This window comes from Brassica oleracea, chromosome C2 (assembly GCF_000695525.1).
Source record: "Brassica oleracea var. oleracea cultivar TO1000 chromosome C2, BOL, whole genome shotgun sequence".
NCBI classification, from domain to species: domain Eukaryota; kingdom Viridiplantae; phylum Streptophyta; class Magnoliopsida; order Brassicales; family Brassicaceae; genus Brassica; species Brassica oleracea.
Genome location: NC_027749.1, coordinates 21,115,316 through 21,129,824, shown reverse-complemented (window position 1 = coordinate 21,129,824; position 14,509 = coordinate 21,115,316). Strand labels below are relative to the sequence as shown.

At 32.0% G+C, this 14,509-nt stretch overlaps 1 long non-coding RNA gene across 1 annotated transcript; it reads right to left on the bottom strand.

The window, feature by feature from the left end:
* Positions 1-13,189: 13,189 nt before the first annotated feature.
* LOC106327286 lies at positions 13,190-13,920 on the bottom strand. Its single transcript, XR_001267415.1, has 3 exons — positions 13,786-13,920; positions 13,531-13,693; positions 13,190-13,350 (listed from the first exon to the last, which is right to left on the bottom strand). It is a non-coding gene; the product is annotated as an uncharacterized LOC106327286 (long non-coding RNA).
* Positions 13,921-14,509: the final 589 nt, after the last annotated feature.

The following is a 14,509-nucleotide window of genomic DNA, read 5'->3' as shown; positions in this document are numbered from 1 at the left end:
GATAGCAGTAAAATGGTAAAAGAAATATCATGGAATCAAACATCCATATCTTGGCAAGATCCTCGAACTCAAGAATGTGATCTAGAAGTTCAAAAGATCCTACATTTACAAAAGCTAGCTAATCAATTGTCAGATTCCTTTGCTGACCCGAATAGAGTGACAAAGTCACATATACCAGCTGCTAATGCACCAATAAGAATTGATGATCAAGAAGGACACAATCAATTTGCTACAGAGTCTAGACAACGTTTGAAACGTGGTAGACCAATAGGTTAAAAAGATAAGAACCCTCGGAAAACAAAGAAAGGTGTTGAAATAGAAACCGAGGGACATGATATCCGAGACACGGCCGCGGCTGATTCGAAACCCCGGGACACGGCCATGGTCGACCCTGATGCCCTTGATGTGGCCGGCTCTGATGTACCAAACAATGATTCTTGGGACGCCAAGATTCATGGTATTGAAGTTCCTGATAACAATGAGATCTCAATAAACTATGTCTTGTCTGGGATACAATGGAACTGAAAGGATGTCGACATCGATGATATATTTGTATACAAGGTAGCACTTGAACTTATGGATTTAAACGAGGATCATGAACCCACATCTATTTATGAGTGCACCCAACGATCAGATTGGATCAAACGGAAAGAAGCTATAAACGTGAAGTTAAACTATTTAAAAAAGAGAGGTGTTTTCGGCCCTATAATCCAAACACCATTTGATGTAAAACCAGTTGGATACAAATAGGTCTTTGTGAGGAAAAGAAATGAGAATGGTGAAGTCATGAGGTATAAAGCCCGGCTTGTTGCACAAGGATTCTCACAGAGCCCAGGAATCGATTATGAGAAAACATATTCCCCTGTGGTAGACGCAACAACTTTTAGATTCCTGATAAGTCAGGCCATAAGAGAAAACTTAAACCTACGGTTAATGGATGTAGTAACCGCATATTTATATGGTCCACTGGATAATGAAATTTACATGAAAGTTCCAGAAGGTATCGAATTGAAAAGCAAAGAGAGTTCTCGAGAACAACATTGTATTAAGTTGATTAAATCTCTTTATGGACTGAAACAATCCGGTCGGATGTGGTACAATCAACTGAGTGAGTACCTAGTGAAAGAAAGATATAGAAATGATCCGATCAGTCCATGCATTTTCATAAAGAAATTCGAAAACAAAGGATTTGTGATCATAGTAGTATATGTTGATGATCTGAATATCCTAGGAACCTCTAGAGAGATTTCTCAAACAGTTGAATATCTTAAGAAAGAATTCGAGACGAAAGATCTTGGAAAAACGAAATTATGTTTGGGATTACAACTTGAGTACATAAAAGATGGAATCCTTGTGCATCAAATGGCATACACAGAAAAGGTATTCAAGAGGTTTAACATGGCCGACTCACACCATTTGTCCAGTCCCATGGTCGTGAGGTCTCTCGGCCTGGACACTGATCCATTTCGTCCCAAGATGGACGTTGAAGAAGTCCTTGGTCCCGAAGTGCCATGTCTCAGTGGCATAGGAGCTTTAATGTATTTGGCAACTCACACACGGCCTGATATATCTTTTGCCGTGAACATACTGTCTAGGTTTAGCTCTTGTCCGACCCAAAGGCACTGGAACGGGATTAAACATGTTCTTCGTTACCTGTAAGGAACGAAAGACTTGGGTCTATTTTATACTAACCATAACAAAGATGGTTTAGTTGGTTTTGCTGATGCAGGCTATCTATCAGATCCACATTATGCTTGATCACATACAGGTTATGTCTTTATACATGGAGGTACGGCCATATCATGGCGTTCCATGAAGCAGACGATCGCGGCCACATCTTCGAACCATTCGGAAATATTGGCCATACATGAGGCCAGCCGCGAATGTGTCTGGTTGAGGTCGATGACCCAACATGTCCGATCAGATTGTGGGGTGGTCGAGTGCAAGAAACCGACTGTGATGTTTGAGGATAATGCAGCATGCATTGCTCAGCTCAAAGATGGTTACATCAAAGGAGACAGAACAAAGCATATTTTGCCCAAGTTCTTCTTCACTTACGATTTGCAAAAGGCTGGAGAGGTCCAAGTGGTCCAAGTACGTTCCAGTGACAACTTAGCCGACCTGTTCACTAAAGCGCTTCCGACCTGCACGTTCAGGAAGCTCACGCATCAGATTGGGATGCGTAGACTGAAGGATCTTCAGTGATGATCAGAACAGGGGGAGTATACGTGTTGTACTATTTTTTCTTCACCATGGTTTTGTCCCACTGGGTTTTCCTGGTAAGGTTTTAATGAGGCAACATCCAAAGCGTATACAATCCTTGTATGGTTATGGAATCCAAGGGGGAGTGTTATAAATCATATGATGGATGTCCATAACCGGCCCGGTCCATAACCGGCCCAATACCTAGAGAGAGAGAGGCGGCCACGCATGGAGAGAGAGAGAGATAGGTGGTTTACCTAGTTAGAGAAAATGAAATTCTATTTCCTTTTCCTTGTATTTGTATACTTTCCATATTTATGTTTTTCCTTTTATCTCTTTGTAACTCTCATATATAAGGACATCTTATGATTGAGTAATAATAATAATAACTTATAGTTTCTAATCTCTTAAGTTTATAACAAAACCAAAATTATTCACTATAATTTTTATACTTATTCTTAGATACTTACCATCAAGGTTGGTTTTATGATCTCTAATTTGGTTCGTCACTTCTCAATTAACCAAAATTATACAAAGAAACTTTCTCGGATTGCACACTTATTGGCAATAACATCTTCCCTAATTTGTTGGTAATTCTACAGTTTTGTGGCGTCAATTCTAGAAATTATTATATGTAAACCCTACATTGTACATAAAAACAAAAACAAAACCCTACATATAGATAGTTCGTGAATGAAAACATTTTTATCCTGAAAATTTGAAAGCATACACATGCATTTTAAACGAGTTTGTTAGAGTTCCAATCTTGTTTCTTTCTTCTTCTTTTTTTTTAAAAATTGTTTCTTTCTTACTTAGGCAGAAGAAAAGTATTGTGAATTTAATTCCCATCAAGCATCGATATCATATTTGTTTTTCCTTTTTAATTGATCGATATCATACTTGGATGATTGAGAGGTCCTTTGGGCCCGGGACAAGAATTTAGACTATGTTTGAGGGATAGCCATATTACAGGTTCTTGTTTTTGGCCTGAAATTATGTACAAGGTTTTTTAGCTCATAACTTCTTAGTAAAAGAAACAAAAAAAATCTTGAAAATGAAAAAAAAAAAGCATCAATTCATGATCTTCCTGAAAAGATTGGGATGAAAACATATAGCTCGAGTCTTTTTACTGCAAAATCCGCTTTGTAGGACTACTATTGGTGTCCTTATGATTTGTAAAAGCCCGTCCTCGGTCTCAGATGAGACATGCATGTTACATCAACCATAGAAAGCAAAGCACGTAGTAGAATTATTATCATAAGAAAAAATATTATTACACAGATATATAGTTCATGGTACACGTCAATTAGTACACATTTTAATGGTGTCCTATTTTGTTGAAGTTTCAGTCGTCCTTTTATTTAATTTGCTGAAGAAAAGTAGTTCACCAATTTAATTGGGATCACGATTGTTTGTCTAAAAAAAGAACAAATACGTGAAACATGCTACTCCAACGTAAAACCATGATCTGCCATAAAATTATGATTTATGTTTGCATAATCTATTCCATGATCAAAAATAAAATAATATTCTTTGATTTCACGGTAACATCATGATTTTTTTCGTTATAAACTATTTGATTATTCAACGAAAAATTGACATTCTACTTTCTATAGCATAATTATGGCTATGCTACTCTGATGCAGAATAATGATTATTGCCAAATAATGTTCCATAATTTTGCGATTACAGTTTCAAATGCAAAATTGTGATTTGTGATTACAATACAGAATACAGTTACAAAATGGAAGGTGAGGCGTGAAGCTCTTCCAACCCCATATGCAGTCTTGGCTTCCCTATGTGTAATCATTCACACTAACTCTAGCATTATAGACTCAACCTTATTTTTATTCTTTTTGCCAAGGTTAACTCTGTGTAGTTCAAAAATGTTGTAATCTTTTACAAATTATTCCTATATTTATATCATATCTACAAATATGGTAAAAATACAAAATACAGTATAATCTTTATGCAGTAAACGTTAATAACTCGATATATCAATATAATTGTTTGTTTTAAATGAAACTAGATTTTGATCCGCATTGAAACTACGTGTATCTTTCGAAAATAGAGTTTGGATCAAATATTCTGACTGGTATTCATATCTCATCTAAATTATCAATTATGTTATCGGTAAGAAATCATCAGATTTTCAATTATTTCTAAAATGCCATCTCATGTATAATATTGTTCCGAATAAAAAGGGTAAAATATATCTTTTGAGCTGTGGTTAATTATCATTTAATACTCCATCCTTTTTTAATACTCAATCTTTTTTGTAAAAAAATTCATTTTGACATTTTTCATACAGATTAAGAAAATGATTAAAATTCATTAATGGTTTTATTAATTAGTTATACATATTTAACCAATAATATTTGAGATAAAAAAAATATAAGATCAAAATATTTTTTAATTAAAATAATCTTAAGGTAAGTATAAATTACATTGAAATTTTAAAATGACACTTTTGTGTAATAAGAAAAAGTGTCAAAATGACATTTTTGAAACAAATGAAGTAATAATATTTGACATGACTTGGTTTTGTAGACCTTGATTTTTTTTAGTTTTTGAAACTTTTTAAAAACATTTCCTAAAAATAATTTTACACATCAATCATTTTTTGAAAAAATGGATTTCCCAAACTGAGGAAAACTAGGTATTTGAAAAATTAACCAGTTTCTAAATAAAACCAAAAATCAATATTTTCTTGGTTTTTACATAATAATTGTTTGATAGTTTTAATTCTTTTTCTTATAACCATGGTAGGGCCCAAAGACTAATCTCATGACGCATTGCATTCCGATACGTTAAATCTCATTGTTAAGGACATTGCTAGGTGGCCAATGCTACTCGAATCCATGGCAGAAGTTTTAGCTGGAGCCCCTTCAACTAGTCTAATGGTTTTAATTTAGTTAAAACTAGGGGGTTGTCCGCGCTTCGCGCAGATTATTGTATTTTTGTTCTTAAATATGATTTTCTGATGATGTTATTATGTGGACAGTATTTATTTGTGAAGAGCATTATTTGATGTTTTATTATGTTATGTAGCAGTAGGTAATAAGTTAATATATTATGTGTTTATCTTTTTAATAATGTGTTTTTGTATGTATAATACTACTTGTTAGGGGTAAAGTGAGTCTCTGATGTAAAATATATTGAATTTCAATAAGTTTGTCTTTAGGCATTTGTTGATTCTAAGATTAACAGTGTCAAAATTGTATTTTAATTTTTCACATTTTTAAACATTACTTTTTTTAGGTGTTTTTTGTACTCTCCCCCATCTTTTGACCTTGAGCCATTACCATTTATGTATTTTGTTTACCTCTCCGGTATGCAGTGCTTCTCACCATCACTGGAAAAAGACTCATTTTCATGCTCTTGTTTTTCCTCACCTTCTTTTTTCTGTGAGATTATCTGGTATTTGTTATAGATCAGACATATTAGTTCCATGTTGTGCGGTTGTTTCTTACGGCGTTGTATGTTATTTCAGATAATATTGGTCCTCTTTTTCCTTAGGTTTTGGCTAAGGTTAGAAACTACATCTCGTTGGGTTGGGTAAGAGTTTAGTTGTCATTGATGTTATTTTCTTCGTCGCTGGTTTGCTGTCAATAGTTTCTGCTCGTCTTGGTTTTCAAGATCAGCTTTTTGGTGATCTTACTTCTCTGCTCTTTTTCATAGCTCGAGGATGGCTCCACGGTTTGTTGATTCATTTTGTCTATTTTTATCTCTTTGTTCTCTCATCTCGTTGCACCTTTCATCGCTGATCCATCTCTTGTGTCTCTCCATTTCGCCATATTTGCTACTCTAGGTTTGGATAATGTTTTCTCTGTGTATGCTTTATACACTTGGAAGGTTGTTTATGTTCTCAAGCTTAAGCTTTGGTTTCTCGGTGGTTGGCTTCCATTCTCCCCCACTCAGGTTGTTTACCTTCTTCTCATGTATCCTTTGGTGTAGGTGTGCGGAGTTAGTCTTTTGGAGCTTTGGTTTCTTCTATTCAGAGTTTTGTGGTCTTCACTGGCATGAGCGCCTTGTATGTGGTTGTTTAGTTTGTGAGGTGCTTCTTATTTCTTAGCTGGTGGTTGTGTTTCCGGTGCTTTAGACATGCGTCTTTTTGTTTCGTGGTGACTTTGTTCCTCCGATAATTATTCTTTCTCTGGCCCACTTTTTTGGTTTTTTTTTGTGCTGGTGCTTGATCGCGATCCTTTGTGTTCTGGGTAGGGGTGGGCGTTCGGTTCTTCGGTTCGGTTCGGGTCGGTTCTTTCGGTTCGTGTAGTTTGGTAACGATTAGAGAACCGTTAAAATTTCTGGTCAGATTGGGTCGGTTATTTCGGTTCTCGGTTCTTTCGGTTCTTTCGGTTCTTGAAGTTTGGTAACCATATTAGAACCAGAATAAAACGGTTCCAATTGGGTTCGGTTCTTAATGGTTACTTTACCCGTGAATAGAAGAATTTGCAGGAACTAAGCTAAAACAAGGTAAAGACTAAAGAGACTATGAGACACAATATTTTACCAGAATCTCATCATATTCTCGTTTTCCAGAACTAATTTGATCTCAATTCAAAACTCTACAGATTAAAACAAAGCTAACAACAAAATTTACAACTCTAACTGGTTTGATTCAACAATAGATATTTAGGTTTCAACAATAGAATCTACAATTCTAAACTGCTGATCAATAAAAAAAAGGTAAGTGTATGAAATAAAGTATAAACTATAAAGATATTAACGTATAAGGTAATTATATAAGGGTTTTTTCATCCAGTTCTATATGGGAATTATTCGGTTCTCGGTTCGGTACGGGTTCGGTTCCGGTTCTTAGGGTATAAAATTTTAGTACCCAATTGAATAATTCATAAATTCGGTTCGGTTCGGTTCGGTTTTTTCTCGGGTCGATTCGGTTCGGTACTTCGGTTCCGGTTTTTTTCCCTCTGACTGTGGAAGTTTTATGTTTAGATTATGTATTGCACTCTAATTTCTTCTTATTAGTTTGGTCATTTTATATTTTTAATAGTTAAATAAATATATAATTTGCAAATTAAATAATAGAAAATGGTAAAAAATAATAAAATAACAAAAAATTATGTTATGTTTAGTTGTGAATAAATTAAAAATGTAAAATATATTTCTATTATTTTATTTATTTTTTTATTCATCTTGAATTTTAGTAATAGATTATCAAACTTCATACGATAATAGTTAGTGCGAAAAGGATTAGATAGTTCACGGTTAGAAAGTATTTGGCCAAATTCCAATGATCGAAAAGAAGAAGTACCTAAAATATAAAAAAAATACATGGATGATATGTGTCTCAAAAGCCCCGTGCCACTTGTCAAAAGAAGAGAAAAAACTAACTATATATATATAGATATATTTGATATATCATTAATGTAGCTCTTGCTACGATAAACACCGATGAGCCTATTTAGTCTGAGAATACCTAGAATCAAAGTCTTCCTTAATCGTTGAGAATACTAATATTCTAGCTGATTGCAAGGTCAAGAACAAAAAGCTCTTTAAATTAATAATCAAAATAATAAACGTACCCTCACAGATCAAGGAATCCTTTCTTTATATAGCTAAACAAAAATTCTATCCCTAAGAAAAATAATTATAACTAAATTACGATAGACATGAAAATGTTATAAAAGTAATGAAAAAGTCTATCTTTATTCATAACATAGAGGTTCCTTATATAGGAGATTACACCGTCATATATAAATGGAAAGATTACAAATCAAAATCTCTTGGTTATGAACCATCCACAATCTGGTTCATAACACTTCCCCTTGGATGCCATAACCATTTAGAGCTTGTAATGTGCTTTAATGTTGCCTCATTAAAACCTTACCAAAAAAACTCAATTGGGACAAAACCATGGTGAAGGAAAAAGAGTACAACACACATTACTCCCCCTGATTTGGACATTACTGAAGGTCCCCTGGACCTCTCCAATTTTCTGCAATCCGTGGGTGATGAAGATCTTGGGCAGAATATGCTTCGTCCTCGAACATGATAGTTGGTTCTTCTTTACCATCGGCCATGCCACAATCTGATCGAACATATTGAGTCATCGACCTCAAATACACCCACACGAAATCTTGGATGTTGTTGTTGTGATATGCGTGTACCACCATGTGTAAAATATAACGTGTATGAAAACAAATCAACAAAACCAAATAACTTCTCTTTGGGCTGGTTAGTATAAAATAAACCAAAATCAAAGGCTTTTTCATCGTCCTTCTTATGGACCAATCAGATCAGTGTCTAAAACAAGACTTATGTATCGTCCATCTCAGGACTAAATGGACTTCTTTATCGTCCACCTTTGGACTGAATGGGTCAGTGTCCAAAACAAGTGATCTCACCCCCATGTACTAGATAATGGGTGAGACTGGTCCATATTAAATCTCTTGAGTACTCTTTTCTATATATACTATTTGATGCACAAAGATTTCATTGTTAATGTACTCAAGCTGTAATCCCAAACAAAACTTTGTTTTCCAAGATCTTTCATCTCAAACTCTTTCTTGAGATAATAAAACATATTAAATTTTAAAATTGAATGTATAATTTTCTGTAATTATCTATTCCCTATAATTTTAAACAAATAAAAATTCAGAAAATGCAATTGACTTTTTTGAAGTTTACAATTAGTCATTATTAGTATATAAAAATTACATTGAAAATACAAAAAAATGTATCATTTTGAAACATATTTTTTCTCTAGAATATGTATCTTTCTGAAACCGAGTGAGTAGTATATAAACGTGTGTAATATAGTATGTGCGGTAAATACAATTCTTCCCATCTCTCATCATATTATCAAAATACCTTAAGGACATAAAGCAAAGATATACGAAAATCATCCCCTGTGCGGTGATAGCTTGGCTGGCGGTGGATGATACACTCCTGTCAACCAGTGGAGAATATAGATTGGTTTTGGGTGGGGCAGTTGCCCCCATGATTTTTTAAAAGTTAGTGAAATTGTTCAAAAGAAATTATATTGCCCCTTTTATATATGTTATCATACACTCTGCTGCCCCGAATGACAATGGACTCTAGATCCGCCACTGCTGTCAAGTCCGGCTAATCTGCTTTTCATGAGTTGTTGTAGGTAACATAAACCGTGGAATACTAATTGCTAAACGTGTGAGTTTGGGTTAGTAATTGCTTGAACACATTTATATGAAGGCTTTTTAACAAAGGCTTTGTAGTTGAATACAACTTTATATTCATTACAAAAAGTTATAATTACATATAGGTGTCAATGTCATCTTACATGTTTTATTGTCTTGTCTTTCTAAATCTAATTATACCGTTAATTATCTTTATATATAGAAAACAAGTGTTTATGTTTTCAACCACAAAATTTGTTCGTATGATTGGTATTGGTATTTGTTTAATTGGTACAAAACTCATTTATCACCACGTGATTGTTGGTTTAAAGTTGTTTCCTAAGAACACCTCCATTAGAGAGTTTTTAACTAAAATATTTCAAAATATTTTGTTATAACAAGATAAGTAGATGAAACGTTGAGATACAAGTTCTGAGTAAGAACCTTTGAGATCAATTCTAGAAACTCACACAAAAAATGTCGGGCTGTAAGTGATTCATTTTTTTAAAAACTTTAACTTTGTTAGCTAATAAAACCAACATTAAAATAGTAATACGTTATGGTTTAGATACTCAATTGCAGGCTCTGACCATTGAGGTTGCTCTAAGACTTGCCAAAAATACGTTTCTGGATCTCTAATTCATTTTTCTCGGATTGCACACCTATTGGCAATAACCCCTTCCCTACTTTGCTGGTTATTCTACAGTGTCCAGAATCAGACATGTCGCGTCAATTTTATAAATAGTATATAAACCCTACATGCCCGTACCATTGTTTAAAAAGAAAACTACACATATAGTTCGTGAACACACATTTTAAACGTTTTTTGTTAGAATTCCAGTCGTGTTTCTTTAGCAGAAGAAAAGTATCGTGAATTTAATTTCCATCAAGCATCTTTTTTTTTTCCTCTGAAAATATTCATTCATAATAAAATACTAAGAGTTCGATACAACAGCCGGCGAATATCATGAAATTCCAAAAAAATCCCAACAAACTAAAGCCCAAAGGAAAGTCAACTTGGAAACCACAACGAAGCAACTTAAACCCACAATGGAGCAACTTACTACTACAACAACGGCATAGAACCTAAAAACCGAAACTAAAATACATCAAGAGAAGACCATCTACACTAAAACAAAGGACAAATCAAGGCACAAACCGTCCAAGCAGATGCAGTGATCTGGATATATCGAAGCTGCCCCCGGCCAACCGACGATACCATCCACATTTAATTGATCGATATCATACTTGGTTGATTGAGAGTTCTTACGGACCCTGGGTCAAGAAAATAGGCTACGTTTGCGAGATAACCGTTCTACAGGTTCTAGTTTTTGGCCTGAAATTATGTATAAAGGTTTTGGTTTGGTAAGAAAATATCTTGAAAATGAAAGAGAAAAGAAAATCAATTCATGATCGTCCTAAAAAAAATAAGCTTGGGATAAATTCATATTCTTTTTACTGCAAAATTCGTTCGTATAAGGGCTTGACAGGTAGAGCTGATGATAAAGCAGTAGCCAATATGCTGTAGTAGAAGTATTCTGCAAAAGTTGTATGCTCTTACTAAAGTTTTTAATAAAGTGATTGGTAAAGCAGTAGCAATATACAATCATCATAAAAGTTTGTATCTAATATATTTATTTAAAAATAATATATACTAATAATATTTTTTAATTAAAATAATGAATGTTATTTAATAAATAAATTAAAAAGAATTCTAAATATTAAATATTTTTTAAAAAATGTAAAACATTTAAAAATATAAAACATTTAAAAATATAAAATTTATTTTTGGATATAAAAATAATTCTTGATATTATTAAATAAAATAAATAAATTGTATATAATTTATATATAAATTATCATTATTTATTTATTGGTAGAGCAGTAAATGACTCGTATATAATATTATCATAAAAATTAATATATGATATATAATTTATTTATAAATAATATATATATATATATATATGTTTATTTTATAATATATCAATATATATTATGTTTTGTTATTAAAAATAATAAATTATATGTGTAATTATATAAATTATATTATATTTTAAATGTGAATTATTGTTCTTTTTAAATAGTTAAAAATATTTAATTGCAACTTTTATTTTTAAAAATGTAAATTTGTTTTTTTTTAATTATAGACATAATTTTTATATTATTATATAAAAATAAATTAATTGTATATATTTATTTTTAAATTTTTATATATTCTAACTGCAAATGCTCTACCAAATGTTTATATATTTAAAGAGCACTAGATTAGTTTTCGCGCTACGCCGCGGATTTTCCGATACACATTATTTTTTTAAAAAAATATTTTATTAAATTATTTTTTATTTATGTACTCTTAAATTTTATAAATAGTATATATTCACTCGTTTGGTTTAGGGGGCTCCCCCTCCAGCGGGATAAAAAAAAGTTGCGTTAGAAAATTTGTGGTATTTAGATTTTGTAAAAAAAAAATTTATAAATGATAAGATACAAAATGAATCTTCTATAACAAATATTTCTACATTTTGAAAAGAAACAATCCCAAAAATTATAACTAAAATTACAAATTTATATTGTAAGCAATGAAAAAAATAAAGTATTAGTCAACATACAAGAATAGATGAATATATACTTAGAAACCATGCATATTTAGGAAAATAATGCACCCCTAACTTTGGTTTTACTTATATTGTCTATGTAGTTTTACAAAAATTATTATTATTCTTTGCATCTATTAAATGTATAGTGAATAGTTTTCATTATATATATATATATATATATATATATATATATGTGTGTGTGTATATATATATATATTATTTTAGCTAAAAGTATGCTGTTAGGAGTAAACATTTGGTTAACTTAATTATTAAGAGACACACAATATCCTAATAAACAACTTTGAGAGCCAATAGAAAAAATGAAATCGGATTTTAATTTCCTAATTTCTCTTGGATTTTTAGATAAAATAGTTTCAAAATTAGATTTATATTTTTGAGATAGAATCATAATGCTAATTTATATAGGCATAATTCATTTTTGAGATAAAATCATAACATTTATAATATTTATTTATAAATATTAAATTATATACATCTTATTAAAATACTTTTTGTTAGTTTACATAGACAGAATTCGTTTAGCGTATGTCAACAACGATAAAATAATTAAACAACTAAGAAATTTACTTTTTTGAAAATTAAAAATATACTTAGCAATCAAATTTCTCATATACTATATATTTTTGTTTTTCAAAACTTTCTAATCTTGTGAGTAATGTGCTTTGCCGCAACTTTTTATTCTCCTTTATTGTGACATCTATTTTACTCATTTCTACTCAATTTCTAGCACACTTCCATAATAATTTTTTGGCTCGCTTTTACTTGAAACATTTCTTGAGAGATATATAATACAAACATAATCCATGTCCGTAAATACTATATAATGGAATCAAAATTTAGTAGCGAGAGACTGATAAAATCAATATATGATATCTTATAACAAACCAAATTGATTTTGCTACCCTAATATTCTCATTGAATTGGGAATCTCTAATTTCATCTTAAGAAATTACCTTGTATAACATACTACTTGATCTATTCTTGAATATAAACCCTCGAAAACATAAGCACTTTTTGTTTAATTGAGATTAGTTAAAGAAGCTTGAATTCCCAACCCATCGAGACTTGAAAATCACAAAACTTAATACATGAAATTTCTTTGTAAATCCTAGAAGAACATAATTCGTTAGTTAGTATATGTTTGCAGTTTTCTCTTTTAATATTCTAGAAGCACTTATCCATGGACCACACAACATTACCATCCAATTATATAAACCCAAATGTTTATCCAAGGTAGCAATTCTAATACTCTATGGATCCGTCTGATTCCATGTATCAACCTATACAAAAACTACTATTGGTGTGATGCTATCATCGTCTCTGACTCTCTGTTTCATCTGTCATATACTTGAGAACAGTTTAAACAAACAAGCCTCATCGACTTCGAATTCCAAATTTTCCGATTCCATCTAGAATTTAATCAAAAAGAAAGATAACCAGATCAGAATTGAACTGATAAAAGGAGAGCTGGCTTGTAAGATTCCGTAGAAAGAGAATTTTATTAAACTCTTGGTTCAGAAATAAAGATGAGAAGCAGAACCATTGACACCACTATCGAGAACAAATTTTTTCTTAACGTAAAACACAACCTGGCTTAGCTTCGAACATGCTTCAGCCCTGGTCCTGCAGAAGCAATTGACTGGATAGAGCCTACTTTTCACCAACTTTCCATTCGATGTACTAATTGTTTGATGGAAAACTTTTCGGTGTTGTTTATTTCTTGTTTTCTTCTTATTTGCAAGACCTAAAACACTGTATTCATTTTCTATTAAAATAGATAACACGGCCATAAAAAAATAAAGCAGCAAACAAAGATTTAGAAAACATGGTTATGAAGAATTTACCTTATCGTATTCACGACTTCGTTCCAAGTACCTAAAAGCTAAAGTGTTGCCATATAAATCACAAATTAATGTGAAGAAGAGAAGAAGAGTGTCAATCAATTTCTTGAGATTAACTAACGTGAAAAAGATAAGAAGGGTCTCTACGACTTTGAGAATGGAAAGAGATAATTTCTTGAGATCAACCAAGATGATGTGTGAAATTAAAATGTTTTGATTGGTAGTACAACTTTTTTCATTTATTGACATGACAACTCTACAATGATTTAATAGTCCGATGTGTCATGCTCTGGAGAGACTTTTGTGTTATTATTGTGTTGATTAGCATATTGTAAATGTTTTTCTAAATACTTATATGATAAATGTTGATTGGATAATAATAACCATAATAATTATGCTAATTCTCCGCCAATCAAGGCTCTAATACTAGAGGTGGTGCCTTTTCTTATTTGTAAAAACTCTTGCATGTTACATCAACCATAGAAAGCACGTCGTAACATTATTATTTATAAGAAAAAATATGTTGGGGTCAAAAACGGTTACGACGGAATTATCACCCGAAAATCCTCATCGTATTTCCGAAAGAGATAGTAGAAAGGAAGATGTAACTTTCGTAAAATATAACCAAACACGAAGTTTTTACGAAGAAGTATCCTTGAAGATTCAAACCAAACTAACCAAGCTCGACCGTTGCGTAATTACCACGCATACACGCTGTCCGGTCGCT